Genomic DNA, 5,527 nt, shown 5'->3' on the forward strand with positions numbered 1-5,527 from the left:
CCTAATGCTGGGTAGACCTGTTGCCCTCGGCCGGCCTTTGGACGTGGCGGCCTAATGCTGGGTAGACCTGTTGCCCTCGGCCGGCAGTGTTACCGGCCGGCCTAATGCTGGGTAGACCTGTTGCCCTCGGCCCGCCGTGTTACCGGCCAGCCGAATGCTGGGTAGACCTGTTGCCCTCGGCCGGCCTTTGGACGTGGCGGCCTAATGCTGGGTAGACCTGTTGCCCTCTGCCGGCCGTCTTTCCGGCTGGCCTAATGCTGGGTAGACCTGTTGCCCTCGGCCGGCCCTGGTACCGGCCGGCATAATGCTGGGTAGACCTGTTGCCCTCGGCCGGTCTTTGTCTGTGGCCGCCCGCGGCGTGGTAGTCCTGTTACCGTCGGCCGGCCTTGCAGCCCGGCCGCCGCGCGATGGCGCCCCGTCTCTTCCATCGGACGCGCGGCCCCCTTGTCGTCTCTGCAGCGGCGAGCACGCCTTCGGCGGTCGGCCTGCACGTCCGGCATGACCGCGGGCACTGGCAGCCCAGCAGGCAGCCCTGCTCTCGCGTCTTCTTCCCCCCGGCGAAAGGCGGGGCGTGAAGGCGGGCGACTTTCGGTCCCAGCCGTGCCCAGGTGTCCCTGCCGGCTCCGTGCGCCAGCATCCACTGGCGAGCTCCGCCGGCCTCTTCCCCAGCCGCGGCCCCTGTCCGCTCCGCCGTCATGGTGCCGGCACCCCACTTCCCCAAGCGCTCCCCGACAGGAGCAGGCAGCGTTGTCGCGCCCCCTCCCCGTGCTCGAATGGACCGCGGCCCTGCTCCGGGCTTCATTTCTGCAGCGCGCTCGCTCGCTCGCTCGCTCGCGCGCTCCCTCCCTCCCCCCCCCCCTCCCCCCTCCCCCCGGCCGCCCACCCGCCGCGCTGCCGCCCTGCCGCAGGCTTGAGCGGCGCCGGGGCGGAGGAGGAAGGAACGCCACCCAAGCAAAAGGCTCCGAGAAAGCTGAACAGAGAGCTTCTTTGGCCAGGGACAGACGGCGCCAATCATCCCGCCGCCATCCCTGCTTGTGCACCAGGCTCTCCGCCTGCCGACCTCGGCATCAGCCTCCCGCCGCCGCCGTGTAAACTGCCCGGTGGGACCGTGGGCGGGGGCAGGAAGAGGCTGAAAGTGCTGCCAGGGAGGCTGATGGCGGAGGGCGGGGTCGCCCCCAACCGACAATGGGCAGGGCCCGAGGCAGTCTGAAAGCGCTGCCAGGGAGGCTGATGGCGGAGGGCGGGGTCGCCCCCAACCGACAATGGGCAGGGCACGAGACCGTCTGAAAGCGCTGCCAGGGAGGCTGAGGGCGGGGGGCGGGGCGCCCCCAACCGACAATGGGCAGGGCCCGAGGCAGTCTGAAAGCGCTGCCAGGGAGGCTAAGGGCGGGGGGCGGGGCGCCCCCAGCCGACAATGGGCAGGGGCCCGAGAGAGTCTGAAAGCGCTGCCAGGGAGGCTGACGGCGGGGGGCAGGGCGCCCCCAGCCGACAATGGGCAGGGGCGGGGAAAGTCTGAAAGCGCTGCATGGGAGGTTGATGGCGGAGGGCGGGCTCGCCCCCAGCGTTAATGGGTGGCTGCGGAAGACGGGGCAGGGACAGGGAGAGGGCAGGCGGCTTCGTGCCGGCCCCGGGCGCCTCGACAGCGAGCCCTCACGGCCCCCCAAACCCGCGCCGAGGCCCCAAGAGCTCTGCAGACCTTCCGCGGAAGAACCGGCCCGAAAGCGGCCACCCGCTTGCCGACGGCGGCGCCGGTCGCCTCGATGCAGCCGCCTCCGTGGGGCGGGAAGGGGCAGGGCGAGTTGTGCCAGGGCGCGGCGGCTTTGGGCCGAGTTTCGCTGCACGTACGTGCTTCCCCTGGCTGTGCTGCGGCCCGTGAGGTTCTGTTTTGTGGGGGGGGGGGGCTCTGTAGGTAGGGTCTCTGGGGGACGGGGGAGGAGGCGTGGGGTAGGGAGGACGCCGTTTGGGGGGGTCAGTGTGTCAGCAGGGCGAGAACCGGGCACAGGCCCTCCGTCAGCTCGGCTGTGGGCCCAAAGGGATCACAAATAAGATTTGGCAAGAGTTTTGTTTTCCGGAAAAGATTTTCTTTCCGAGTAAATAGAAGAGGCAATCATTCAAAAAAGGCAAAGAGGAAATGAAACAAATCAAATCAAATCAAATCAAAACAAAACAAAACAAAACAAAACAAAACGAAATAAAATAAAATAATAAAATGAAATGAAAAGAAATGAAATGAAATGATGAAATAAAATGTTGTCGAAAATATGTCTTGGTCTTGAAATCGATTCTGCCGGGCGGGGCAAGGCTGCTGGAGCACTTGGGCTCCGGAGCGTTAAGAGGCTGTGGGGTTTCCCCGGCTCCGAGATGGTACAAGGATGCCTCGTCTACCCGGATCCGCGAAACGTGGCCCGTCCCGCGGCGGCCAGGTCGACGCGGCTCCGGGGCCGGTGGCGTGGGACCGCCGTCGCCGGCGAAGGCGCAGCGGCGGCGGCCGTGGCCGCGACGACCAGGTCTACACGACTCCGGGAAACTTGGCCGGTCCCGCGGCGGCCAGGTCTACTGGGCTCCGGGATGGGCGGCCGCCGTGGCCGCGGCGACCAGGTCTACCCGCCTCCGGGACCGGCGGCGTGGGTCCGCCGTCGAGGGCGAGGGCGCTGCGACGGCCGCGGCGACCGGGTCTACCTAGCTCCGGTGCGACCCGGGCTGCGTGCAGCATGGCGAAGGTAGACCTGTGGTCCGCATCACGGCGTGGGCAGACCTGGTGTCCGCAGCATGGAGCGGGTAGACATGTTGTCCGCCGCATGGAGTGGGTAGACCTGTTGTCCGCGTAATGGAGTAGTTAGACCTGGTGTCCGCAGCTTGGAGTGGGTAGACCTGTGGTCCGCAGCAAGCCGTGGGTAGACCTGGTGTCCGCAGCATGCCCTGGGTAGACCTGGTGTCCGCAGCTTGGTAGACCTGTTGCCCGTTTCATGGCTGGGTAGACCTGGTGTCCGCAGCAAGCCGTGGGTAGACCTGGTGTCCGCAGCTTGGTAGACCTGTTGCCCGTTTCATGGCTGGGTAGACCTGTTGTCCGCAGCATTGAGTTGGTAGACCTGGTGTCCGCAGCATGCCCTGGGTAGACCTGGTGTCCGCAGCTTGGTAGACCTGTTGCCCGTTTCATGGCTGGGTAGACCTGTTGTCCGCAGCATTGAGTTGGTAGACCTGGTGTCCGCAGCATGCCCTGGGTAGACCTGGTGTCCGCAGCTTGGTAGACCTGTTGCCCGTTTCATGGCTGGGTAGACCTGGTGTCCGCAGCTTGGTAGACCTGTTGCCCGTTTCATGGCTGGGTAGACCTGGTGTCCGCAGCAAGCCGTGAGTAGACCTGTTGCCCGGTTCATGGCTGGGTAGACCTGGTGTCCGCAGCATGCCCTGGGTAGACCTGGTGTCCGCAGCTTGGTAGACCTGTTGCCCGTTTCATGGCTGGGTAGACCTGTTGTCCGCAGCAAGCCGTGAGTAGACCTGTTGCCCGTTTCATGGCTGGGTAGACCTGTTGTCCGCAGCATGCCCTGGGTAGACCTGGTGTCCGCAGCTTGGTAGACCTGTTGCCCGTTTCATGGCTGGGTAGACCTGTTGTCCGCAGCATTGAGTGGGTAGACCTGTTGCCCGTTTCATGGCTGGGTAGACCTGTTGTCCGCAGCAAGCCGTGGGTAGACCTGGTGTCCGCAGCTTGGTAGACCTGTTGCCCGTTTCATGGCTGGGTAGACCTGTTGTCCGCAGCATTGAGTTGGTAGACCTGGTGTCCGCTACATACCCTGGGTAGACCTGGTGTCCGCAGCTTGGTAGACCTGTTGCCCGTTTCATGGCTGGGTAGACCTGGTGTCCGCAGCATTGAGTTGGTAGACCTGGTGTCCGCAGCATGCCCTGGGTAGACCTGGTGTCCGCAGCTTGGTAGACCTGTTGCCCGATTCATGGCTGGGTAGACCTGTTGTCCGCAGCAAGCCGTGAGTAGACCTGTTGCCCGTTTCATGGCTGGGTAGACCTGGTGTCCGCAGCATGCCCTGGGTAGACCTGGTGTCCGCAGCTTGGTAGACCTGTTGCCCGTTTCATGGCTGGGTAGACCTGTTGTCCGCAGCAAGCCGTGGGTAGACCTGGTGTCCGCAGCTTGGTAGACCTGTTGCCCGTTTCATGGCTGGGTAGACCTGGTGTCCGCAGCATTGAGTTGGTAGACCTGGTGTCCGCAGCAAGCCGTGGGTAGACCTGGTGTCCGCAGCTTGGTAGACCTGTTGCCCGTTTCATGGCTGGGTAGACCTGTTGTCCGCAGCATTGAGTTGGTAGACCTGTTGCCCGTTTCATGGCTGGGTAGACCTGGTGTCCGCAGCTTGGTAGACCTGTTGCCCGTTTCATGGCTGGGTAGACCTGGTGTCCGCAGCAAGCCGTGAGTAGACCTGGTGCCCGTTTCATGGCTGGGTAGACCTGTTGTCCGCAGCAAGCCGTGGGTAGACCTGGTGTCCGCAGCTTGGTAGACCTGTTGCCCGATTCATGGCTGGGTAGACCTGTTGTCCGCAGCATTGAGTGGGTAGACCTGGTGTCCGCAGCATGCCCTGGGTAGACCTGGTGTCCGCAGCTTGGTAGACCTGTTGCCCGTTTCATGGCTGGGTAGACCTGGTGTCCGCAGCAAGCCGTGGGTAGACCTGGTGTCCGCAGCATGCCCTGGGTAGACCTGGTGTCCGCAGCTTGGTAGACCTGTTGCCCGTTTCATGGCTGGGTAGACCTGGTGTCCGCAGCATTGAGTTGGTAGACCTGTTGCCCGTTTCATGGCTGGGTAGACCTGGTGTCCGCAGCAAGCCGTGAGTAGACCTGTTGCCCGTTTCATGGCTGGGTAGACCTGGTGTCCGCAGCATGCCCTGGGTAGACCTGGTGTCCGCAGCTTGGTAGACCTGTTGCCCGTTTCATGGCTGGGTAGACCTGTTGTCCGCAGCAAGCCGTGGGTAGACCTGTTGTCCGCAGCATGCCCTGGGTAGACCTGGTGTCCGCAGCTTGGTAGACCTGTTGCCCGTTTCATGGCTGGGTAGACCTGGTGTCCGCAGCAAGCCGTGGGTAGACCTGGTGTCCGCAGCATGCCCTGGGTAGACCTGGTGTCCGCAGCTTGGTAGACCTGTTGCCCGTTTCATGGCTGGGTAGACCTGTTGTCCGCAGCAAGCCGTGAGTAGACCTGTTGCCCGTTTCATGGCTGGGTAGACCTGGTGTCCGCAGCATGCCCTGGGTAGACCTGGTGTCCGCAGCTTGGTAGACCTGTTGCCCGTTTCATGGCTGGGTAGACCTGTTGTCCGCAGCAAGCCGTGGGTAGACCTGGTGTCCGGAGCTTGGTAGACCTGTTGCCCGATTCATGCCTGGGTAGACCTGTTGTCCGCAGCATTGAGTGGGTAGACCTGGTGTCCGCAGCATGCCCTGGGTAGACCTGTTGTCCGCAGCTTGGTAGACCTGTTGCCCGTTTCATGGCTGGGTAGACCTGTTGTCCGCAGCAAGCCGTGAGTAGACCTGTTGCCCGTTT

This window comes from Sturnus vulgaris, unplaced genomic scaffold (genome assembly GCF_052056855.1).
Source record: "Sturnus vulgaris isolate bStuVul1 unplaced genomic scaffold, bStuVul1.hap1 Scaffold_157, whole genome shotgun sequence".
NCBI lineage: Eukaryota > Metazoa > Chordata > Aves > Passeriformes > Sturnidae > Sturnus > Sturnus vulgaris.